General features: G+C 47.2%; 1 non-coding gene across 1 annotated transcript; it reads left to right on the forward strand.

Moving 5' to 3' along the window:
• The first annotated feature begins 16314 nt into the window (after nt 1–16314).
• TRNAA-CGC (transfer RNA alanine (anticodon CGC)) lies at nt 16315–16387 on the forward strand. The gene has a single exon. It is a non-coding gene; the product is annotated as a tRNA-Ala (tRNA).
• The last annotated feature ends 9442 nt before the right edge of the window (nt 16388–25829 follow it).

Here is a 25829-nt window from a genome sequence, read left to right on the forward strand (position 1 = left end):
GGCACATTTTGGTTATGCTCGGATACTTGAGTGGATAAATTAACTCATAGCTAAAATTAAGGGCTATTAATAACTCAGAATTTTATGTTAAGATTATTTATCTGTAGACTTTTTTTTCCACACACACACAAAATGTGTGAACAAAATGTAAAGGGATTTATTTAGCACTAAATCGTGAGATCTGTTTGTTGGGCCAAAGTGCTAACTAAGTGCCACCTTCCTTCCTTCCCCAATTCTCACTCTTGATCTGCGGCTGTGAACTGAGTTTAGGGCAGAGGGGGACAATGTCCACTCCCGGGTACTGCCCCCTTGTGGCCATTAGACAGAAGCGTGAGTGGCCTGAGCCACCTGCTGTGACCGCAGACCCTTGGGGAGGGCTAAAGTCTTGGCAAGAAGTATCTGAATCCTTTTCAATTCCCGAAGCGTTGTCTGTCAATAAAGAATGACTATTTTTCAAATTCACCTGGACACCATTGTTGTGAACCAAACACAATCTGATTTCTAAGCCTTACTGAACGCATAGTGCCTTTGGGTCGCGGGGGCCTCTGTATGGTCGCATCGGTTGTCCTCCGGCCGAGGCTGCCCAACTGAGGGGGCTCATACAAGGGCTGGAAACCAGTCCCAACTCTCTTCCGTGAGCCATTTGTCCTACTTTGGGGCTGAGCCAGCCCTGAGGAGTGGCACTATTTTCCAGTCGATCCATCTAGAAAGCCCCCTTTCACCTCGATTTCATAAAGGCATATACGTGCAGCAGGGGCATTGCATGTGCTCTCAATCCACAGGTGTTAGCAAACAATCGCCAGAGTCGTGCAGGTGTCCAAGCACTTTTGCCATCAGAAAAAGAGGTCATTACTTCAGTCTGTCTGGACCAACATTTCCAGTTTTCCCCAGAGGGGTGTGTGTGCGTGTGTGTGCGTGCGTGTGTGTGTGTGTTAACATCCAGCTAATCTGGTCTCTCTTAGGGCGTGAGCTTTGTGACTTCATTTTTACACACACAGATACACACAGATACATGGTCACAGGCACACCACGCACATACACATCACGCCCCCGCTTGTGAGACACAGATTATTTCCCTTTTTCCCTCGCCCGCTGGGTCTACTTCTATCCCTGATTTCCAAAGCCTTCTACGATTTAGCCTCTGCTCTGCTCCTTCATTCCCACTGTTCTGTATTGCTGCAGCCTCCCGTCTCATCCCGCACGCATTCCGTGTTAATCGGGGAACTGAAAGACATACTTCCCTCCTGCACTGCCTACCCTTTGGGTCTTGGTTCATCAACTCTTCGATACATATGTGCTCTTCTTCCTTTCCTGGTGGAGCTCCATCTCCAGGAAGGTTGTCAGGTTCTCTGCAGCAAGAGCTATGTGAGTGATTGCTCTCTTAGCTTCCCACACAGCACTCTGTACAGCTCTTTCTTGGCAGTGGGAGCCCAGTAAGTCAGCGACCCTCCTGAACTGACATCAGAGGAAGGATCCAGACTGCTCAAAAGAAGGTCTAATGTCACCGGGGACATTGGATGATGGGCTCCAAGGAGGCCCCTTCCTCTGAAAGAGAAGGAAGGCAGCTGGCTGACCATGTGATGATGCAATGGGCACAGGGCAGCCTGGTACCTCAGAGGCCCTCAATAGCTGTTTTGTTGGAAGAATGGCTCAACTGTACTTCTAAGTCAATTTGAGCCCAAAGCAGGAAGGGATTGACAGACTGCCCACCACTCCCAACAAAACTGATAGACAGTATTTTGAAAGCATTAAGCAAATTCTGAGTGTAACCTTGGTGGCAGCATAAAAGTGGATATTAATGATTGGCAGTTAAAAACTCCTCAGTCTCTGATTTTTTCCCAACATTATATCTATTTTTCTATCTGGAAAGAGTGTATTTTCCAACTCCTTTTACATTCCTCTGGTGAAAAAAAAAAAAGCAATTAAAGACAGTTTCACTGCTGATTGATCCTTTCCAAGATTTTATCTTTTCTTCTGTTTGAAGAAAGGATATTTTTCAGCTTCTATTGTTTTCTCCTGATGAAACACTGGAGGAGTTTTGGTAACTGAGTTATTTTCTTGCCGTGTAATTAAGCTGATTAGTATCCCATATGGAGTGGAAACAATTGGTTTCACGTATGCTGGTGTACAGTTACCCGGAGAGCTGTAATTGTTTACACGTTTCTCATTTCCTTGTGGAAATGTTTAGGCTTTGTTAGATAAAGATCTGGCAGGCTTGAACTCTGTGAACATTACGGCCTTTGGTTACCAGTCGTGGCCGTATCCTGTTCGGGTCTCCAGGATGAAATTGGTACTCTGCAGTTTTGGACGGAATGAACTTCGAAGATGCATGCCCACCCAGCATCCCTTTCCTCTTGCCCCGTCCTGGCAGTACCTGGATTTTGCTCAGGGACACTCTGTCTTCGCGCAGGCCTGAGGTTTAGGGAAGCTGACTCTGCCTCCGGTTGCAGGGTGGGCTTGATCGGTCCAGGAGGGTCTTGCCCCCTTGCCACAGAGATTAGTTTAAGAATCCAGATCTTAATCAGCCGTGTGGCATTCCTGAGGCCGAGGGGATTGGTTTAGAAGTGGTCATGTGACCAAATTCTGGCCAATGAGATGAAAAGGAAGGTTTGGTAGGAGTTTCTGGTCCGGAGGGTTTCGGATCTTAAGAGTGGAGCCGCTGGACGAGATGCTACAGTCGCCTTGCTGTCAGTCTGAGTGTGTTGCCAACCCACAGAAGAAGGGGACAAGCAAATCATAGGGCGGCAGATGAGGAGCTTAGTGAACCACACCTGATGACTACCCAGCATCTGGTCTTTTTCAGCTACATGAACCAACAAATCTCCTTTAGCATACCAGCCAGTTGGAATGGAGTTTTCTTTCAGTTGCAGCCAAGAGCATCACTACCAATATAGATAGTTTTAGCAAAGAAATGTGAATCGAAAAATGAGAACTCAGTCCTGTGAAAGATATACATAAATATATGTGTACATATAGAAAATAAAATACAGAGCAGTCCTGGATATAGAATAGACCCCCCTCGTCTATTTTCCAAATGAAGAAATAGGTGCAGAGAGTTTTGACAAAGCTTTAAGTGGCAAAGCCAGAAAAAGTGGGAAAACCCTACATAGCAACAGAAAGCTATACTTGGACAAATTCCTTCAGAGAAGCCCTATGGACAACTTGGTACCAGGCCCACCTTCACCTAAGTTTAACAGCTAAGCCCAAGGCCTCCTACTCTTTTGCTGTGGTTATTGTAAAATATTTGAACAGAAAACAGTTCTGTGTGTCTTCTGGTTTTCTACATAATATTCGGTCTTGATAACCTTGCCATTTTCCTTAAGTGGTTTGGCATTTCCTTGTGAGGAAATGGAGAGGAAGAGAAATCCTCCACTTTCCTGGACATGAGCACGGTGCCCTGATATACACAGTGTAGTCAGATTCTGTTTGGAACTCACTCTCTATCCCCAAGCAATTTGTCAAGATGTTTTCCTACATATAGAGAGTTCTCCTGCCAAGAATTCTGGTGACAGTTGTCAGGCAATAAAACTGCAATCTTCTGACTAGAATTAATGAATGAATGAATGGATAGTCTCTCCACTGATAGATGATATCAGATTGTATACATTCACTGGCAGCCTTTTGAAGAATCTGCTGCAGTCTTGTTTTATAGTGCTACTACCTTTATCTTTTGAAAGGACTCTGAACTGTCTGAAGTTTAATAATCAGAATGGAATCTTTTAAAAAATTTCCTCAATATTGATCAATGGGTATTGTATTATTATTTACTCTGTGGGTATTATCATGGAATATTACAGTATCACCACGGGAGAATTAGTCTTTTGTAAAAAATTTTTATTTGTTTTTTGGCTGTGTTGGGTCTTCATTGCTGGGCTCTAGGTGGACGGGCTTCAGTAGTTTTGGCACTCAGGCTCAGTAGTTGTGGCTCACGGTCTCTAGGTGTATGGGTTTCCGTAGTTGCGGTACATGGGCTTGGTTGTTCTGTGGCTTCTGGGACCTTCCCAGCCCAGGGATTGAACCTGTGTCCCCTGCATTGGCAGGCAGATTCTTTTTTTTTTTCTCTTTAAGAACATTTATTGAGATACAATTGACATATAAGTCAGGCAGATTCTTAACCACTGTGTCACCAGGGAAGTCCAGGAGAATTACTCTTGCTTAATTATCTAACCCTGAAGTTTCTTTTTAAAAACTGACTCATAATTCCACAAGCATGTAGAATTTCACAGGAGAAAACACTCACTGACACCTAGGATGTTTAAGGAGATTTCAGCAGTGAGATGAGTTGGCTGGGTAGGGCTCGGAAAGGAGAAAGCAGAGAGCAGAAAGGTATTCCTATCTGGGGGAAAGGTGTGGACTAACACGTGGTGATGGGAATACATTAAAGCATACGTCAGGGAACAGTGACTCAACCAGTCTGGCTGGAGTGGAAAATAATGGGGGATCCTCTTTAAAAGGTAATATTTAGAAAATCTCAAAACCCAAACTAAGGATTGTGGATTTTCCTCCAGTAGGAATATGGAAGCCTCATCCTAGACCAGGGAGAGATGAGGACTGCAGGCATTTTTAAGAAGGTGAGTCTGAGCACAGGTAGAGCACAGGGCCCTGGAGGCTGGGGCCCATTTCGGATGAAATGAAGTGGTCCGTGTATACCTGGAACAGCGTGACTGAAGGAATGGTAAAAAGGGTGAAATGGTGAGCCAATGCTGGAGACGTTAGGAAGATAAAGATTTGACTGCTCTGGGGACGCACTGGATAAGGAAGTCCAGACCAAGAGGGCATCAAAAATGATTCTGAGCGTCTCAGCCTCCATGACGCGTGGATGGATGAAACTGCTACTTGGAAAAGTCGAGAAATGCAGAAAAACGAGCCACCTATTAGATGAGAAAAGGAATTTTTTCCCTGACAGACTGAGTTTGAGGCGACAGAACAATGAGGTAGATAGTCCAGGCAGTTGGAAAGATGCAGTCGGAGGAGAGAACAGTCGGGGCTGGAAATAAGGATCTGGGAGCTGTTGCCCCCTCAATGGCTATTCCTCCTTCCTTCTGAATCGAATCCAACCTGTGTTTGGGATGCCAGAGTCCAGACGGAGTGGAAAAATCATGATTGGCCTCAGTCCAAATGTGGTACCTCGCTTCCCTTCAATTGGTCCAGGGATGAGCCATGTGATCCAATTCTAGCCAATGAGACTCACGGGTTTCTGGGATAGATTTTCTTTCTTCACGAGGAGAAGGCCTGCCTTGCTTTCATCACCTTCCTTCCTGCTAGTGACCTGTCAGGAGAGAATGTGATTGTTGTAGCAGTATCTTGAAGGTTGTGGCTGACACACTGATGGTGACAAAGCACTGATGGTAAGAACTTTGGGCACTGGTGCCCTCATTGATCTGCTGACCAAAGTCTGGATTTGCCAACCTCCAGACAGACCTCTTGTGACACATACATTTATTAAATGTCTCTGTTGTTTGTCTCTGTCAGTTGGTATTTTATTATGTTCACCTGAAGGCATTTTAACTGCTATGGATGTAGTTATTAATGCCTGTCAGAATAGATGTGAGCAGAAAGGAGTAAGAAAAAGACAAAGCCTGGAGAGATATACCCATATTTAGGAGATGGAAGCTTTTCACTAATTAAACTTTAGGGTTTCATATAAATAAGCGACACAGAAATCTTGTTTTAATCATGAGAACACACACACACACACACACACACGCACGCACACACACCCCTACCTACTACCTCTCTCCCATGAACCGCATTTTCCATAGACCCTATGTTTCGAGTGAAAAGTCAAAAAGGAGATGGGTTTCAGTGTGGAGTTCCAGAGGGGTAATTATTTCTCTGATGCGCTTCCTGTTGCTAAAACAGAGTCCCTCCGAATGAGACTGCTCAGCCCGAGCGTTTCATTCGTTTCTCCCTGGATGAATTAGAGCGCAGGAGACATCAGGCCATGGCCCTTCCCTGTGATGGGTGAGGAGCTCTGTTTATTCCTGGAGACAGTGGCCTGCCGCTGGAGAGGCCACAGGCGGCAGCGAGCGAGGGCTGGCTCTCAGGGTATCCAGGGAACGGCCCGGATCTCTGACCGAGGTAAGCAGTGTCTGATTCCAGCTGCGGGGGGTGGGGGGAGAGGGTTTGTCAGAGAAAGCCATATCTATTCCATTCAGCAATTAAGGCCATTATTTTTCTTGAAAAAGCATTCTCTTAAGCCATTGAGGGTAATTTAGCTCCCATCTTGACAGAACATACTAATGACTGCTGATGGATACATTCTTTGAATAAGTGAAGAGGCACGAGAAAATCGCCAGATATTAAACAGTCCCACACGTCTTATCTGATCTATAATGGCCCTATCAAGTGACCCAAGTGAAAGAAATGTGACACTTCAGGGGTTAAAGGAGTCTATCTTCCCTTAATGCAACATAAACTCACCACTAGAAAGAAGAGTAATTCATTGGTCTATCCTAGGCAATGTTTAAAAGGGGGGCCATATCTCAAGTTAAATGAAGCATTTCGTTTTGGTGGAAAGAAAATATGAAATAGAACCTCTGTGCACTGTGGATTTATGTAAATAGCCTCTTACTGGCAATAGAGCCCAAAGTTCTATTGGGTCTCTGAGCCATGGAATTTTCAGCCAAGAAGTCAAAGAGCCTGTGTAATATGTTATTAATCTTCGTTCTTTCTTTTAATACCTTCCAGAGTGTTTTTTGTTGGTTGGTTTGGTTTGGTAATTTTAAACTTTATCCTTAGAAATGTTTTTCAAGATTCAAGTAATTCCTACAACCCCAATCTTAGGGGACACTTCTTAAAATTTATAAAGAATTCTAACAAATCAATAAGACAGACGACCCCAAAGAAAAATGGACAAAAGAAATGTACCAGAAACTCAAGAAGAAATGGCCAATAATCACGTAAAAAGATGCCCGAGCTGCATGGTAGTCTTCTGCAACTTGCTGTTTTCAATGCAACGACAGTGCCTCTAAGCTTCATCCTTCCATGGTATCATGTGTGGCAATGTTTATTTTCACTGCTGTAATAATATTTCACTGGGTGAGTTCTCCACAGTTCCATTCTCCCTATAATACAGAGAGTGTGAGTTTATAACGCTCAGAAAGATAAAAGGGATTGCAAAAAAGACATATCTGATGCAACTGTTAAAAACAAACTAATGATAAAAACAAATTTTAAGAGCTTTCCTTGGAAGAGGGGGAGATTGACACTGGGGTGGGATAGGAGAATATCAGTTATCTGTGGCTGCAAGCACACCACCCCAAAACTTAGTGGCTTAACACAAAAACCACGATTTCCTGGGTCAGGACTTCGGGCCGGGGTCAGACAGCAGGACTGGCTTGTCTCTGTCCCACTGGAACCAGCTGGCTCTCTCAGGCGGCTGCTTTCACTGTGCTGGGCTGCAGGGTCAAGATGGCCCCACTCTCAGGCCGGGCACCTCAGGCCTTTTGCACATGGCTTCTTTCTCCATGCGCTGTCTCATCCTCCAGGCCCTCTCTTTCCATGTGGCCTTTCCCTCCAGCAGGACGGCCTGCAGCTCTTGACAAGGAGAAAGCACCCACATAATACCTGTGTAATTACAACCTGATGGCAAGTAAAATCGATTACCTAATGCAGGAGTGCCCTGTGGTTAAATACTTTTTGGAAATACTGTACCCGGCATCCCCTCTTAGATACTCACAAGGCAAATAATTAAGCTTGTCAAAGGCTCCGAGGGATCCTGCGGGGAGCATGAAAGTAAGGCCTCTTCTGGTGAAAGGAGCTGGTGAGAAAAGGCAGAGGCCTTGCATGTTCTCTTTCCTCAGGGATGTGTGGAGGGAGGGCTGGCTTACAGAGAGCTAGAAGGCTTGGGCCTGCCTGATGAGAACATCCTCCCCATCGGAGGCCCACTGCACACACATAAGGCCTGCAGGAAGTGGGTCACTGCAGAGGTCAACGGTGCCTCTCCTGGACTCAGGTCTCCTGTGTCTCTGCGCCTCCGCACTGGCCTGCCCTGCCCCGGTCTTGCACTGGCTCACCTTTCTGATTCCTGCCTCTCATTTGCTTTAACCCCTGTGACCTGCTTTGATCTATTATCCCAACCTATCTTGTGCATCTTCAGTTTGTCCCTGATGCCAGGTGACCATAAGCTCCTCAGACTTTCTTTTCTTTTTTTCCTTTAATTTAAAAGTTAATCTATTCTGGTTTTAACAAATTCAAATAATACCCAAAAGTGATAGCTTCCCTTTGTTTATTCCAGTCCCACAGTCCCACTGTCTGTTTCCTTTCAGATGATTTTCTATGCTTATATCGTCACCCTTGCATGCATATATTTGAAGAAAATGGGTATCAATATGTAATCTCCCTTCCCATCTAATGTATCATGTACATCTTTCTAAGTTGGTACATATAGGTTAATGCAACTCCTCTTAATAGCTGCAGTTTCAAAGTATGGAAGTTCCTTTATTTATTCAGCTGTTTCTCTCTTGATCAACACCAATTGGCTCCTTATCCTCTTCCACTGGAACCAACGCGGCAGTGACCTGCCTCACACACAAACCCTTGCACATTCACGGTCATGTTCTGAGGAACAAGTTTCCAGAAGTGGTAGTGCTGAATCTTAGGGCTTGCCTGGCCTCCTCCGTCTCATTTTCCTCTTGACTCTGATGTCCTAGAGACCTCTGCAGTCACCTGCCTGTCTGCTCAGGCCATCCTGGGGTTCAGCCGTTCCAGGGCCTGTCTGCCTGGCTCCCTCCTGGACAGCAGTACCGCATCTCCCACGCGATCAAGCTCTGCCCCAGCAATTGTAAGCTGCTCACATCATCGGCTGACACCGATGCATCAGTACAGCACTTGCCACACGGTGGTATCATTATTTTTCTACTTGTCTAATTTCTCCAGTAGATCAGAAATTTCCAAAGGCACTATTGTTACCAAAAACAAGTTCATGTGCCCGACACACAGTGAGGCCAAACTAAAACGTTGCACTTTGGAGCAGAGAAACCTTTATCTCAAGGCCAAGCAAGGAGAATGCGTAGATTGTCCCCCCAAACCCGAACTCCCTGAAGGGTTTCAGCGCAGCATTTTTAAAGGCCAGGCAAGGGAGGAGCGTCTCAGGGCCTGTGATCAGCTCGTGCACAGTTCTCTGACTGGTTGATGGTCATCAAACCTTGGGCACCAGAAGGTCTGGGGGCTACGTGCTCAACATCATTAAGTAGTTAATTTCTTCCATTTGGTGGGGGTGTTTCAGCATCTGAAAAGCTCACGAAATATGCGTGAGATACTATGATCTGGGTACTTCGGGGAGGAGCTACAGCGGAGGATCTGGGGGAGGGGCCTATCCTGGGAAGGCCCCATAGGGTCCGGCTCAGGTACACCCTCCGTGCCTGGCATAGGGCTTGGCACTCAGTGAATGAATGAATGAATTCATTAACAAATGTAATTGATTTCCCTAGGTGTGCTAAGCACTGGCACCGTGTATACACAGCTGTGAACAAAACCAAACGCCCCCCTCTTAGTGTGTGGAGACACACAGTAAACACATACCAAACAGTTGGTCAGATGGTAGTAAGTGCTATAAAGAAACGTATAGCAGACAGCTCCCCCTCAGTCAGCCATCAGACACTGGCCACCACAGAGCAGGGCAGGGCCTGGGGCACACTGGCTCTCCTCGGCCACTGCCGTCCCCAGAGGGGTCACTGCTGAGGGCTGTGGGCAGCACTCGCAGCAGCTGAGGGGACCAGGCTTCGTTCCTGAAGGGGTTCTGATGGGGACACAGCGGGCTGGGGGCTGGCAGTCAGTGGGCCCTGGTTCTAAGCCCTGTTGCTTTGCAGAGAAAGTAAGAGGAAAAATTGCTGAGCGGATTTGCTGGGCCTGTTGGCTTGCAGAGTCCTTTCCCTTCCCCAGCTCTGCTCAAGGCACTCACACCTGCAGGCTGGGTTTCTCCAGCTCCCCGGCAGCTGTTTCCGACCAGGTCTGCCAGTAGGAGCCACTAGTCAGACGTTATAAGCAGGAGGAAGGGCGAGGCCAAGTAGTTCTTTCCTCTTCTGCCTTGGGCAGAACCTCCACTAGGAGCCTGGCTCCAGCTCCCCCGTTCAGACCGAGGGGGGTGGGGGTCCAGCCTCCATCAGGGAACATCTGCCCCCGGGCTCTGGCGACTCTCCTGTGGGAGATGCTCAGGTCCCGTTCAAGGAAGGACCTGTTGCCCAAGCGCAGGGATGCAAGAGGAGCAGCCAGCCTCCAGCTGTCAGCTCCTGCAGGGTCAGCCTTGCTCATGGTCATGCTTTTCCCAACCAGCATGCATCCCGTGACTGAGGGGGTGGGTATTAAGTGCCCTGCCATTCTGGCTCAATGCAGGACACTCTGGTGGGCAACACTCCAGACCTGGCTGAGGTTTTGTTTGGTCTGCATCACAGGGCAGCTTCTTCCTCTGCCATCCTGTTTCCCTTTTCCCTCCCAGGGGCTGACCCCTAATAAACACCATGAACCCCAAATTATGCCTAAGTGTGTGCTTCCAGAAAACCCAACCTGGGCACCACTTCTGTCCTGCGTCAAGGCCAGCGGCTTCCCATGGTGTTAATCCCCCTGGGCCCCTTTTGAACACTCAGATTTTGCATTGTCTGTGTAACCAGTTCACTGCATCACATTCCCATCTGTTTAAATACTTAAACTGTGTTCTGTTTACCCGCTTAGACACTGCCTCATAGAATGAGTTTTATGTCGAGAGTTAAGTTTATATTCTGGCCTCCCCTCCTAAGCAATTGTGTCATGAAAGGACCCCCTAACTCACACAAAGATATTATGAAATACAGTCCTTTCTTGGCCTCAGGGCCACCTGTCAGTTGGAGGTTTGTAACACTGACCTTAGTTTTTTTTTTAAATTAATTTATTGGCTGCATTGGGTCTTCATTGCAGCGCATGGGCTTTCTCTAGTGGTGAGCGGGGGCTACTCTTTGTTGCGGTGCCCAGGCTTCTCATTGTGGTGGCTTCTCTTGTTGCAGAGCATGGGCTCTAGGCACGTGGGCTTCAGTAGTTGTGGCACACAGGCTCAGTAGTTGTGGGCTCTAGAGAGCAGGCTCAGTAGCTGTGGTGCACTGGCTTAGTTGCTCCAGGGCATATGGGATCTTCCTGGACTGGGGATTGAACCCCTATCCCCTGCATTGGCAGGCGGATTCTTAACCACTGCACCACGTGAGAAGCCCCCTGCCCTTTTATGTTTTGTTTTGGTTGTGGGATCATAGTTCCCCCACCAGGGACTGAACTAGCACCCTTGGCAATGACAGTGCAGAGTTCTAATCACTGGACCAGCAGGGAATTCCCTGCCCTTTGAAAGAAAGGACATGGCCAGCCATGGAGGTGCCCCTTAAACAGATAAAACCAGCGAGCAGCCAATGAGCCGTAGTCCCACAGCCGTGGTTCACAGACCCAGGGCCAAGCTGCTCCTCACCTTTCCCTGCTCTCTGCTGTCACCTGTGAGTCCAGCTAAGGCTGGACATACTAGGGACCAGCACCCTGCCAGCTGGGCTCCCCACTGACCTCCCCACTGCCCACCCCTCCTCGCCCTTGATCACTGGCCCTGAGCCTTGGTGTCTCCTCCACACCTCCCCGGGCTCTCCCCTGAGGGCAGGGCTGGGACTGGGGTGGGGAGAGACAGGAGTCTGGGATACACATGTCAGGAGGATTCCCTCGCAGCGCTGGCTGTGCAGGCCCCGGGGGGGAAGCTTTCTTTGGAAGAGGATGATGTGGGAAGCTGGCCAGAGGCCAGGAGCGGAGGGGGAACCCATGTGTCAGCCAGGGGACAAGCAGGAGACAGAAATCACAGCAGCTTGTTCTTATCACAGAGAGGATGTAAGGGCAAGCCTTGTGAAGAGGTAACTGCGAAGGCCACGCCGAGCTCTAAGGCATCAGGGAGGCAGCACGTGGGAAGCAGCCGCCTCCCAGGCTGGGCGGACGCAAGAGAAAGGGAGAGACTGAAATTACGCAAACTTAGCAACCGGGCGGGGGGAGGCGGCGGCTGGGACTCCCGTCTCCTCGGAGCGGGCGCTGCTCGGCGGGTGCCGGTGCCACTGCGGGGCCCCACGAAGCCGGCTCTGCGAGTGTCGAGGAAGCTGCAGAGCGGATCCCGCGTCTGCCGCGGGGACCGGCGGCGCCGGGACGGGGACAGGGACAGGGACAGGGAGAGCCGGGCAGCCGCCCCGCCGCCTCCCGCCCTGCGGCGCCCTCTGCCGCCCCCGTTGGCGGAGCGCGCCCGCGCGCCGCGGGCTCCGCCGGGATGGGTTCGCTGAGTCCCCGCCACAGCATCGCGCCGCTGAGGCCAGAGGGGAAGGCTTGGAGTCCAGAGCCCGAGAGCGTTGAATAACGGGCATCCTTTCCTAAAGAGTCCACATCCGAGGAGCCTCAGACGGAAGTGGCCTGCGACCGGGCCAAGAACACAAATCAAAGGGAGAGGTAAGACGACAATTCTGGGGCCGGGCGGGTGATTGGATATTCAGTTTGCAAATAGGAATCAGAGGTATGATGGCAGGATTTCAAGAATGTTCGGTGACAGGCAGGAGCCCTTCTAGAGCGCCTGAGAACTTGGCCCTGTTGGTGCAGTAAACCACCGGTGTCCACGTCTTTCTTGCTTCTCAGCCCCCACCTACCCATCACCGCCCACACTGCAGCCTCCTCGTCTGGTGCTGGGTCTGCCTCGTGGAATGCCAAGGTCAGACTTTCAACCTCTCTCTCAATGACATACCACAGAAGTGCAGTCGTCAGGAAGCGACTGTATTCTTTCATCTGTTGCTGCATACAATATCCCAAAGTTGAGCAGTGCAAAACCACCAACATTTATTATTAATTATTATTATGAAAATTATTATTATCTCAGTTTCTGTGGGTCAGGATGCCTTCGGTTTGGAGCTTCTCACAAGATTGCATGAAGGCTCCACCAGGGCTGTCTGCATCTCAAGGCTCAGCTTGAGGGGGAGATCCTTTTCCAGGCTCACTCCCTGGCTCTTGGCAAATCTCAGGTTCTCAGTGGCTGCTGGCCGGAGGCCTCGCCGGGGTCCCTGTGTATGGGCCTCTCTGTAGGACAGCTCATGACACGGCAGCTGGCTTTTCCCAGAGCAAGAGAGGGTGAGAGACGGCAAGAAGGGCAGGAGGCACAGGCATTTTACACCCCGTCTCAGAGGTGACATCCCATCACTTTTGTTGTAATCTATTTGTTAGAAGGAGTCACTAGGCCCAGTGTACCTTGGAGGGGGCAAATTACAAAAGGCATGAATGCCAGGAATTGGAGGGTCATTGGGAGCCATTTTGGAGGCGGCCTTCTCACCATGACTCAGCCCACCCTGCACTGAATTTCTCAGAGCAGGAGCTATCCATCCCGCATGAGTAACAAACTGTGAAGGCTCAATTCAACACATGTTGAATCTCCTGTTCTAATCAAATTACACTTTATAACAAAGTTAATTAAAGGCATGTATAATGATACACATAAGTGTTAGGGCACCATATGGTAATTAGGTATCCACGGTAGAAGGCTCACCAAGAGGACTGTCATTAGTGTTATTTCGACACAGCCAAACCCATTTAACTTGTATCTTCTCTTTAGTTTAGGTCACCGGTATCTATCATCAGCCTCCGTGTTGATGTTTTCCCCGACACACCTACCACTTAATTATCACTCCACACACAAACTGTGACACTCACTTAAATGCAATTACAACCATCCTAAATCTCATTCTGCGATAGTTGGGTACTTTGTCTCTGCCTCCTCTTTCCAGTGTTTTCCCTTTCTCCCTGTTCCCCAGACAAAAGCTCCTGAGCGGCCGTGGGCTTGGGTGGCAACAGTTGGATCTAGAGGCTGTGAACTGGATTTCTCCAGGGAGGTGCCGACAAAGTAGGGGGCCTGGTGCGAACAGCTTGCGCACTCCAGCGCTTCAGAAGGGGATGCTTGCATTATTAAAGCAGTTGTCCCTGTATCTCCCCTCCTCGGTTGTATATTGCTTTGGGTAATTTTAGCAGGGAATAACATCTTTAAACTTTGGGCAACCATGAGGAGATAAACCTGCAAACGGAGGTGAGACCATGTATCGGTATTGAATGAACTTCAATTATTTGGGACCTGTTGTCAGATCCTCTCTTGTATCGATGGGGAAGAATTAGAAGAAGGAGGAGGGCTAGAGAGGTAGAAAGGGGAAAGAAAACACCAGGGGCAGGGGTGGCCTGGGACACCAGGTGGAGGAACTGGTGAGCTGGAGGCTTAACAAGGAAGGGTTGTCAGATTAAATGCAGGACATCCAGTTACATTAGAATTTCAGGTAGACATGAAAAAAAAATTTAGTGTAAGTATACCCCATGCAACCATTGAGTTATACTTATAAAAAAGAAAAACTTTTTCCCCTGAAATTTAGTTTTTAAAAAAATTTATTTATTTATTTATTTATTTTTTGGCTGTGTTGGGTCTTTGTTGCTGTGCGCAGGCTTTCTTTAGTTGCAGTGGGTGGGGGCTACTCTTCGCTGCGGTGTGCAGGCTCCTCACTGCCGTGGCTTCTCTTGTTGCAGAGCACAGGCTCTAGGCACGTGGGCTTCAGTAGTTGCGGCACATGGGCTCAACAGTTGTGGCTCATGGGGTCTAGAGCGCAGGCTCAGTAGTTGTGGCACACGGGCTTAGTTGCTCTGCGGCATGCTCCTTCCTGGAGCAGGGATCGAACCCGTGTCCCCTGCATTGGCAGGCAGATTCTTAACCACTGTGCCACCTAGGAAGCCCCTGAAATTTAAATTTAACTGAGAATTCTGTATTTTAATTTGCTAAATCTGGCAACCCTACTGTAAAATCAATCTCTTGATCTTCCTTTTCATCCCAGAACTTGTCATCAGCTCTGAGGGTCATATTGCTGAGCGGCTTCTCGCCCTTTCTGATGGCTACAGTCCTGGCATTAATCCTGCCCTTTCTGGCTGCTCTTTGCCCCCTGCCCTCAGACCCCCAGCCCCAGGCAGCTACAGAGGCAGCACGTGACAGGGATGCAACACACTCATCTGGGGGCCCCCTGCCCTGCTCTCCCCAGTGTCTCAGTAGCCCTTGCCCTCACCTCGACCTCCTGAAGCGCTGTGCCTCCAAGTCTCCAAGCCCCCACGATGTGAGTGTGTAAATCCAGCGCGACAGGCAGATTTGAAGACTGCACAGGGACTCTGGGTCTGGGTTTAAATGTGGGCAAAACATTTCTTGCTGAGCAGTTCATGTTAAAGGGAACTTAGTTTACCCCTTGGTGAGCAGCCTGGGTGGGTAGCTAAAAATCTACCACTGCAGTGCTTCTCCCAAAATTGCTCTTTCAGGTTTTAGAGTATCACGAATCCTATTTTAGTGGCCAGGTGTTTTGATTAACAAAGCAGATGAAACCACAAGAAGTAGTCACATTCTCATCGTGGAAGGGGAAAGCAAAATTTGGGTCTCTGAGGTTTCTAATAAACCAGAAAAAACAAAAAAACATAAAAAAAATAACAGGTTCTGTTAAATGATGATCTCCTTCTCTAATTGGCTATCTGTCCTTCTGTCTAATTGCAGGGTGGGTGCAAGTGTTACCCGCCCCTGGGAGGAAGCTACCCTCCTCGCCCATCATCCAAACAATGGAATTTCCTGGATTCCTTGCTGCAGCTTTTCAAAGTTAATGGATATATGCTGACTTTTGAAAAACTCGCTGTTACCAGGGGCAAAAAGAAGCACAAGAGAAAAATGCTTACCTTCCGACTCTCCAAGGTAGGCAAAAAATTCTTCCCAAAGAAATGACCAACAGTGACAAAACTGCTCACCTTTTCCTCATGAATCTGGATCCCGGCACTCACACAGCAGATAACCAGGTCCCAGGAGGATGCGGAGACAGGAGAATAGAAGGAACAAGAGAGGACCTAATCATCAGAACTTGGGTCCAGTGTTGTACCAAATGGGTCCTACCGCCTGGCTAACCTTCCCCCTCTCTCCTCCTGCCCCATCTCTCCTCCTGCCCCCCCTCCCCCTGAAGCTTCTTGTTCTCTGACCGCTCGAGATGTTGCTCCCCTCTGTGCCCATACCCTTGCTGTCTTTTCTGCCCAGCCACCCCCATTCCATTCCTCTATCCATTAATATTCAACATGGAGAATACCTCCTCCAGGCAGCCCCCCACCCTGACCCTCTCAGATTGAATTCATGCAGTGATGGAGCCGGGCACAGGAACACACTGGAAGGACACCTAATACAATCTGAGAGGGTCGGGGTGAGTGGGTGGCAGGGAGGGTGAGAAGGTTATGTTTAAGCTCATGCCCGATGACAAAAATAGTAGAACAAAGAGCAACATCAAGAAGAGGAAACCAAGGACTTCCCTGGTGGTCCAGTGGTTAAGACTCTGTGCTCGCAATGCAGGGGGCCTGGGTTCAATCCCTGGTCAGGGAACTAGATCCCGCCTGCATACCACAACTAAGAGCCCTCATGCCACAACAAAGATCCTGTGTGCCACAGCTAAGACCTGGCGCAGCCAAATAAATGCATAAATAAGTAAATATTAAAAAAAAGAAGATGACGAAATCACACAGAGGGCCCCGAGGCAGGATCAAATGCTGCAGCTGGATGGTCCTTGTGTGTTTATCATCTGTCTCCTCCACTGAGCTGCAATCTCCCTGATGGGAGGGACCGCATCTGTCTTATTTACCAACATGTGCCCAGTGCCCAGCGTAGCACCTGCCGGGCACCTAGTATGTGCTCAGTATATATTATTGAATAGCGAGTGGTTCTTCCTGCCTAAGGTCAGGACTGTTCCTTCAGGTGCGGGTCATGGGCCCCAGCTTGGGAGAACAGAGTCAGGCGGAAGCTGGTTTCCTCGTAGCGTCTGGCAGTGACAGAGGGCCGGGGACTCAGGGCCCAGGTGAGTGAGCCCCATCTCAGCCAGAGCTTTCAAGGCTGCATGTTCGGGCTGCTTATTTTCTGTGCTCATGGGGATCTGAGAACAGCCTTGGCCGGAGTCATTCTTATCACTCAGCTGCACGGTAATTTCTGGGCAAAAGGAAGCTTCTAATTAAGAGTTCAAATCCCCAAAGCCGTATGCCAAGCCACATACATGGAAAAATCCCCGGCTGCCTGCTTTAGTGTAAGGATGATAGCAGCTATGTGGCATGCTGCTCTGGGCCAGCCAAGCCTTTAAGTCAATCACAACAACAACAACCACAGCAGCTACAAAAATCCTGCTGTGGCTGTTCGTTCTAGAGACCCAGCTCCCACCAACTGCTTTGCATCTTTTTATGTGTTTGTTTGCTAGTGTCTGGGATATTTAAGGTCTTTGAAGGCTCTGGGCCTGTTTCAACTCTGTATCAAATATCTTAAATTCTAAACAAACTTTACATTACATATCATACATTTTGCTCTTGCTCTAAAACATTTGAAAGGGTTTTTGTTTCAGCTAGCTAATGCTGTGTAACAAATCCCCTCAAAACTTAGTAGCTTAAAACAACAATGTATTATCTTTCATGGGGTGGTTCTTCTTCTCCAAGTAGGATTAGCTGGGGCAGTGGGTAACTGTAATCATCTGAAGCATTGACCAGGAACTCAGCTGAGGTTGAAACATCCAGGATGCCTGGGCATCTGGAGTCAGTTGGTGCCTGACTGGGAGCTCATTTGGGGCTGTCACCTGGGGCACTTGGCTCTTCTCCATGTGGGCCTCTGTAGGCATCCACTTGGACTGTCCTACAGCATGGTGGCTGAGTTCTAATCAGGACTGTGCCAAGAGTGAGCCTTCTAAGAAGGAGGAAGCAGAAGCTGCCAGATCGATTAAAGTCTAGTTTTGGAATCAGGGTGGCATTGATTTCTCTATATTTTATTAGTCAAAGCAGTGACAGGCCCAGCCCACAGTTAATGTGGGTGGAAACTACACGAGGGCATAAACACTGGGACATGGAACATCTGGGTCATCAAAATGACAGTCTACTATAAGTTTTAAAATAATTATTATTTTGGTTCCTCAAAAAAAAATTAAACACAGGAATACCAGCAATTCCACTTCTGCATGTGTACCCAAGAGATTTGAAAGCAGGGATTTGAACGGATATTTGTACATCCGTGTGCATAGTGGCATTCTTCACAGTAGCTAAAAGGTGGAAACAACCTAGATGCCCACTGATGGGTGAAAAGATAAACAAAATGTGGTCCGTCCATACAATAGAATATATTATTCAATCTAAAAAAGGAAGGAAATTCTAATCCATGCTATAACATGGATGAACCTGAAGACATCATTCTCAGTGAAATAAGCAAGCCACAAATGGACAAATATTGTATGATTCCACTTATATGAGGTGCCTACCATAGTCAGATTCATAGAGATGGAATGTAGAATAGTGCTTGCCCGAGATGGGGGAGGGGAGGGGATGGGAGTGATTGTTTAATGGGTACCGAGTTTCAGTTTGGGAAGATGAGAAGATTCTAGAGATGGGTAGTGATGATGGTTGCACAGTAATGTGAACGTACTTAATGCTACTGAACTGTGTATTTAAAAATGGTTACAATGTTAAATTTTATGTTATGTGTGTTTTATCACGATAAAACTGTTATTTTGAGTTTTGTAAAAAAATATTCTTCTATTTTGGGCATATATTATATTTACAACTATGTAAGAATCGAATGGAGCTGCAGTTAACTATTTCTTTGCTGTTCAAAGTGTGGTCCATGGATTGGGGCATCGGCATCATCTGGGAGCTTGTGAGAAATGCAGAATCCCAGGCTCTACCCCAGATCTACACAGTCAGAATCCACATGCAGACTAGATCCTCGGAGGTTTTGTATCTTCATTCATGCTTGAGAAACACTGAATTACTTCACATATGTTATGCTTTGTAGATACTTCATTAAACATTTATTGATTTTGATTATATAATATTCTGTTTTGCATTTTGGGGTCATTATATATTTTTATAAGCCCTCAAAAATTTTCATAGGATTTTAGACACTCCCAGGTCCTAGGCACTGTGCCTAGAGAGCCTGGGGGATGACTTTGGTAATTCCTGCACATGGTCACAGCCCCTTTGGCTCCAATCCCTGACTTTTCCTCCACAGTTACAATTCTTCAGGTCATCTGCCTGGTTCTCATACGAGCTCTTCCCTGAGATCTGGCTAGGGTGACACCCCTAGCTCTCAGGTCAAGGGACCCCAGTTCTCAAGGCAGGATTCAGGGATACCACATCCCAGGCCTGGTTTGGCCAGCCAGGGAGACAAAATCAATCTTGTCTCTTCCAATTGTTACTCCATAAACCTTCTGACTGAAGAAGTAACCTCAATCTAGCCCCGTTTTTTTTTTTTTTACTATTGACTGAAGTAAAATATGCACGTAGAAAAGTACATGTACAAAGTTACAACTCAATACATTTACATGCACTAAACATTCTTCCAAAACCAACCTACAGATCAAAGAATAGAACATTACCAACACCCAGAAAACCCTTCTGAAAGTCACTACTGTTCCTTCTACCCCAAAGTTAACCACTGTTTGGACTAATAACATAGGTTAGTTTTTAACGATTTTTATTCTTTATGTAAACAGAGTGATACAGCATATTCTCTTCTATCTTCTCTCACTCAAATTTACATTTCTGAGATTCATTTATATTGTTGTATGTAATTGTAGTTTGTGTTCTCCCTGCTGTATAGTGTTCCATTGTGTGAATTCACCACAATGTAAAAAAATCATGATATTGTTAAGAGTAGCCCCCGCTCACCGCAACTAGAGAAAGCCCATGCGCAGCAATGAAGACCCAACATAGCCAATACATAAATAAATAAATAAATAAATAAATAAATAAATAAATAAATAAATTTATTAAAAAAAAATCACGGTATTGTTGATGGGCATTTGGGCAGTTTCCAGTTTGTGGCTATTATGACAGTGCAGCTAGGCACATCTTTGTACCTTGGCGGGTGGGGGTTGCGGATGGGGAACACACCACGCTTCTGTGGGAATTACCTGGGAGTGGAATTGCTGGGTCCTAGGGTATGTCTTTGTTTAGCTCTAGGGATACTGCCAGTTTCCCAAATTGTTAACCCATTCTTCATCTAAAATGAATTGTCCTGCCCCCATTCTATCCCTTTTGAGAGTTGTGACAAATCTCAAACATGACATTCTTTCTCAAATGCAGAACTTACAAAATTTCTACCAAAACATTGCTGCTAACAATTCAAAATAAATAAATGCATCCATGAAATCCTCAGCAGTGGCAGAGGTAAAATGCAAAGAATCCGAATGACAGCTATCACGCCAAGATGCGAAGACAGTTTTCTTTGTTGCGGAGAGGGCTGGGAGCCTTTTTGCAAAAGCTGCTGCCAATCACGCCTGCGGATCTTTGCAGGGCTAATTAACAGCACTCAGGCAGGCAAGGGGAACGGGCGGGCGCCTGCACGCTGATGCGAATTGAGCCATCCCAGGGCTTATGGCTAATTACAAACACAAAGAGCACTTAAAGGCTATGATTTGAAGAGAAAAAAAATCCCTGAACAAAACCAAGAAAACCTCTTCGGAATTCTAATGCCAGCGTGCTTGTGATTTTGCGGCTTGGGCCAGGGGGCCCAGCAACAATCTCCTACCGTGGACTAAACCACACAGCACCCTATGTCACGCAGCCATCCTCCCAACCATGCCCAGGGGAAGGGCTTCCTTTGTGTCCTGCGGGGGTTGGGGAAAGTGTGTCAATGCCATTTCCAGGGGCGTCCAGGCCCTAGCATGATAAACCTGTTTACACCAAGCATGATGGAGCAGATGGGGGTACTCCAGGGCCCTTCAGGGGTGGGCGCGGTGGGGTTATCTGTGCCAGCTTTGATCCCCATTAACTGCAAACCACAAATAATCCATAAGGTATGCAAATCAGCTCCCAGTGAATAGCACTTATTAGCATCTCCTGGAACCGAGCAAGGAGAAGCTGTGAATGTTTGCCAAGGAGGAAAGCAATCCTTGTGCACCTCATTGCAAAAGCTTGTCTGATCAGGCAAAAAACCCCGGGCTTGCTGGGAGGGAAGAATAAAGCTGAAACTGAAAGGCAGCTTTGGTGCCCTCAGGTCATCTGGAAGAGTGTCCGCGTGTGGTGTGATTTGACGTGAAATGGGGGAATCAGATACGAATGATTTTCCCGTGCTTCCCGGTCCCTTGGGGCGCTGCCTGGTTCAGGCCCTAATGAGCTCTGCATGTACCCCTACGCGTCTTCCCGGCAGCCTCTGGGCAGAGGACCAGGACAACCTAGGGCCCCAAAAACTGGAAGAAAAGGGCTAGGCTGGGGGGAGGGGGCAAAAGGAAAAGAACTTTCACTTAAAAGGATCGTGGAAAGCTGTTGGCACGAGTAGTCTTGCACACTCTGGAGCAGGGGCTCTTGAACTTACCTAGTCCATGGAGCCTTTTGGCAATCTAGTGAAGCCTCTGGAGTCCTTTGCAGAATAGATTTTGAAATGAATAAAATGTAACACATAGTAAATTAGCAGTTTGGGATTAGTAGATATACACTACTATATATAAAATAGATACACAACAAGGTCCTACTGTATAGCACAGGGAATTATATTCAATATCCTATAATAAACCATAGTGGAAAAAATATGAAAAGGAATATATATATATTATGTATATGTAACTGAATCACTTTGATGTACACCAGAAACTAACACAATACTGTAAATCATCTATACGTCAATAAAAATAAATAAATAAAACACATAGTATTATATTAAAGTATAACTATCAAAATATTTAAAATATAATATGGTACCAAATGTGCTTCTTTACTAATACATGACATATCAAAATCCAGTAGCAGGGACTTCCCTGGTGGCTCAGTGGTTGAGAATCCGCCTGCTAATGCAGGGGACACCGGTTCGAGCCCTGCTCTGGGAAGATCCCACATGCCGTGGAGCAACTAAGCCCGTGCACCACAACTACTGAAGCCCATGCTCCACAACAAGAGAAGCCACTGCAATGAGAAGCCCACACACTGCAATGCAGAGTAGCCACTACTCACCAAAAGCCTGTGCACAGCAACAAAGACCCAATGCAGCCAATAAATAAAAAAATAAATTTATAAACAAACAAAAACAAAATGCAGTAGCAGATCTACTGACTACAACAGTTGTAAAGCTAAGTTGAACATAAGTGATATTTTAAGATACCTACCACATAGCTGTAATATAACATAAAAGTATCTGTGATTTCACTTAGCGACAGTCACAGGTGTAGCTAACATCCCTGTAGTGTGTAAAGTACATCCAGAATTGAAGGAAATGTGAAATTTCAGTTACAGGTTTCTAAAGATAAAGATGTACCTTTTTCCCCATCCAACTTTACAAACTTTGTGAATTCTGTCCACAGACTCAAGATTAAGAACTTCCATGGTGGGCTTCCTAGGTGGCGCAGTGGTTGAGAATCCTCCTGCCAATGCAGGGGACACAGGTTCAATCCCTCCTCCAGGAAGATCCCACATGCCGCGGAGCAACTAAGCCCGTGTGCCACAACTACTGAGCCTGTGCTTTAGAGCCCGTGAGCCACAACTATTGAGCCCATGTGCTGCAACTACTGAAGCCCACACGCCTGGAGCCTGTGCTCCGCAACAAGAGAAGCCATGGCAATGAGGAGCCCGCGCACCACAACAAAGAGTAGCTCCCGCTCACCGCAACTAAAAAGAAAGCCCGCGCACAGCAAAAAAAAAAAAAGAACTTCCATGGCATAAACTGAATTTTTAAAGGTATATTCAAAGTTATTAATAAATGTTTCCCTTCTTTCAAAAGACTTAACAACAATTTAAAATAATTCTCAGGAAAAAAATGATTCTTATGGACATTGACACTGAAAAGACTGACATAGCTATCACCGCTGTAACCAGGAAGAGCTGAATCGGACTCCATGTTGGATCTGTTTCTTCGACTTTGACCTTTGCTTTTCGTTGCTTTAATCATACACGATGTCCTGACTCAGGGAACCCTACCCACCTGTGAAAATAACACACCCCTTCCCTGAGGCTGCTCATTCCCAGAGATGTTGTGCAAGACTGATAGCTCTTTTTACTTTACTTCCCCACCTCGCCCTCTTTGATTTTATGAAAGAAACTGGCACCCAGACCCTGATAAGATGGTTTTTGGAGACACTAGTCTGCCATCTTCCCGGTTTGCCAGCTTTCTGAATAAAGTCGTATTCCTTAACACCTCATCTCTGATTCATTGGCCTTTCATGCGACTGTCTCTGAATGTCCAGCTTTCCAGCAACAGAGACCAATGATGAGCCCCTGATACGGCACTGCTCCCCCAGGAGACCAACTGACCACTTGGTGGAAATTTGTCCTCAAAACAACAGAGCCTGTTCTGGGTGTGGGTCTGCCTTTCATGCCTGCAGAGCCTCATGGAGCACCATTTTCCAGGGGTCTTTTTTTTTTTTTTTTTAATCATTGGTGTTGTGTTTTCCACACTTTATTATCCTCTATGCCATCAAGAGCTCTGGTGGCACAACATTTCTTTTTCTTTTTTTAATATTTTATTAATTTATTTTATTGATTTTTTGGCTGCACTGGATCTTTGCTGTTGTGTGCGGGCTTTCTCTAGTTGCGGAGAGTGGGGGCTACTCTTTATTGTGGTGTGTGGGCTTCTCATTGCTGTGGCTTCTCTTGTTGCAGAGCACGGGCTATAGTGGTGCAGGCTTCAGTAATTGTGTACGTGGGCTTCGGTAGTTGTGGCTCACAGGCTCTAGAGCACAGGCTCAGTAATTGTGGTGCATGGGATTAGTTGCTCCGCAGCATGTAGGATCTTCCCGGCCCAGGGATCAAACCCGTGTCCCCTGCGTTGGCAGGTGGATCCTTAACCACTGCAATAACATTTCTTAAAATAAATCCATAAAAAATCCAAAAGCCATTGGGGCTGGGCTCTTTTTCAGCTGAATTGTCCATTAGGCAGAGCCAGCCTTCTGGGGTGGAAGGGACGGTGTGCCACGTCCATTCTCCTTCAGTAAGGAAGCCTTATTCCCTCGGCTGCTAGGGTGTTGCTGGCAGACAGCCCTGACCTGTTAGTGCCCCTTGGGAATTGCCTCGTCGAAAGAGGGCCACCTCTCCCAAGCTTCTGCCTCCTTCTAAAAGCTGGCTGACACAAGGGTGGAGAGCCTTGGCCTCTGCCCCAACTTGGAACTACTGTAAAGGATCATCTCAGCTTCAGAATCCCCCTGGGTTAGGCTGGAGGCTTCACTGTGACCACACCACAGCCCGGTTTTTCTCTCTGCCCAGTTCTGCTCCCCTCCATAGGTTTGACCCAAGGGCTTCTCCCTGTAAATGTTCTGCACGGTTATCTCCATGTCAGAGTCTGCTGCCTGGTGAGCCGGCCTGACAACACTTACTTTTAGTTCATGTTTGGCTCATAACTGACGGCTTCTCTCACCCACAGCAACTGTACTCCAAAGGGTGGTCACTGCTTTTCTATAACTTTTGACACCTTCTTTCAAGCTGCTGACAGCCATCGATCTGTGCATTTTGAAGCTGGTGCTTTTGATTTTCACACATACATTGGCAATGACAACTATGTGATGGCTACAAACTGGCCGCTGAGAGCGGCTGTGCGAGGCCATGGACTGCGGCTCGCATCCCACCCCAGAGATGCTAAATGTAAGGAAAATTTTTCTCTACCAAGCTTGCCTGTCCCATTCTCCTGGGTTTCTTTCGGGTTTAAAAGGCTCAGATGACCTCATGGCTTTGGCTTTTACTGCACAGCCTTGTCCTGCTTGATCTTTGGTGGTGGCCTCCTTCTTTGGTGGCCAAGGGTCACGGCTAGTCTGTTTTCTCGCCCTGACCTGTGCCCGAGGGTCCCCGGGAGCCTCGGGCCTCACCTCAGCTCTGGCAGGCCTCCTGACGTCTGGCTGTGACTTCGGAGCTCCAGCCTTTGACCCTCTCATGCAGGTCCCTGCACCCCTTGCGCTAGTGAACTCTCCCTCCAGCCTTCTTCACTGTCCCACCGGGGTCCTTGCTTTGTCTAGGTCCGCCCTGCCACCGTTTCTACTCCATGGTGGTCACCCCATGTTGGCATAGAACCCTTGGAGAGTTCCTTCTTCTTAGGGCTCCAGGGGAGAAGCAGGGCTGTCGACAGGGTCTCAAGCCTAAATCTTCCCTTTTGATTTTCAGCATTTCAACATTAGGAGCGGGTAGGGGACCCCACTCAGAAATACTCACCTGTACTCACTTTCTTACCTCTCTCCAATCCTTCTCTTTCCTGCCTCATATGCTTATCTCCTTATAGAAAGCTGGTTTTCTAACATTTCTTGTGTGTTCTCAAGTTTAGGATCCATAGTATGTATATCTATACTTAGCTAGTCCTCCAGAATTGGTTCTTGATATTTAAGCCCTAGTGTCTGGAATTTTGAGCAACCGTACTTTCTTCCTTCCTCCTCCCTTCCTTCCTATTCCTCTTCCTCCTCCTTCTCTTCCTCTTCCACTTCCTCCTTGTCTTCCTCCTTCTCCTTCTTTTAAAACCTCAACAAAGCCTGGCCCTTCCAATAAAAAAAAAGACCCACTCTGCTGTGAGTTAAAAATTCCATTCAGCACTTCAGTGGACTTACTTGAATTAGCTTGTATCAAAATGTTTTCCCAACTATAGATATGTGTCACACTTTGTTCCCTGCAGAGAATCTATCCTCTGTTCTAAGCCCATGGGACATTTGCTAAGGGTGATCAGCTATTAGGCCACAAGAAAAGTGTTAACATATTCCAAGGAGAAGCTACAATCTTGGACCAAAATACAGAGAAACTAAATGTTAGTGCCAAAGCCTTAAAAAGAAAGAAAAAACCTCCACCACACTCCTACATAACTTTTGGATCAAAGGGAAATTAAAACGGCAATTACAGATTAT

Source organism: Hippopotamus amphibius, chromosome 6, assembly GCF_030028045.1.
Source record: "Hippopotamus amphibius kiboko isolate mHipAmp2 chromosome 6, mHipAmp2.hap2, whole genome shotgun sequence".
NCBI classification, from domain to species: Eukaryota; Metazoa; Chordata; class Mammalia; order Artiodactyla; family Hippopotamidae; genus Hippopotamus; species Hippopotamus amphibius.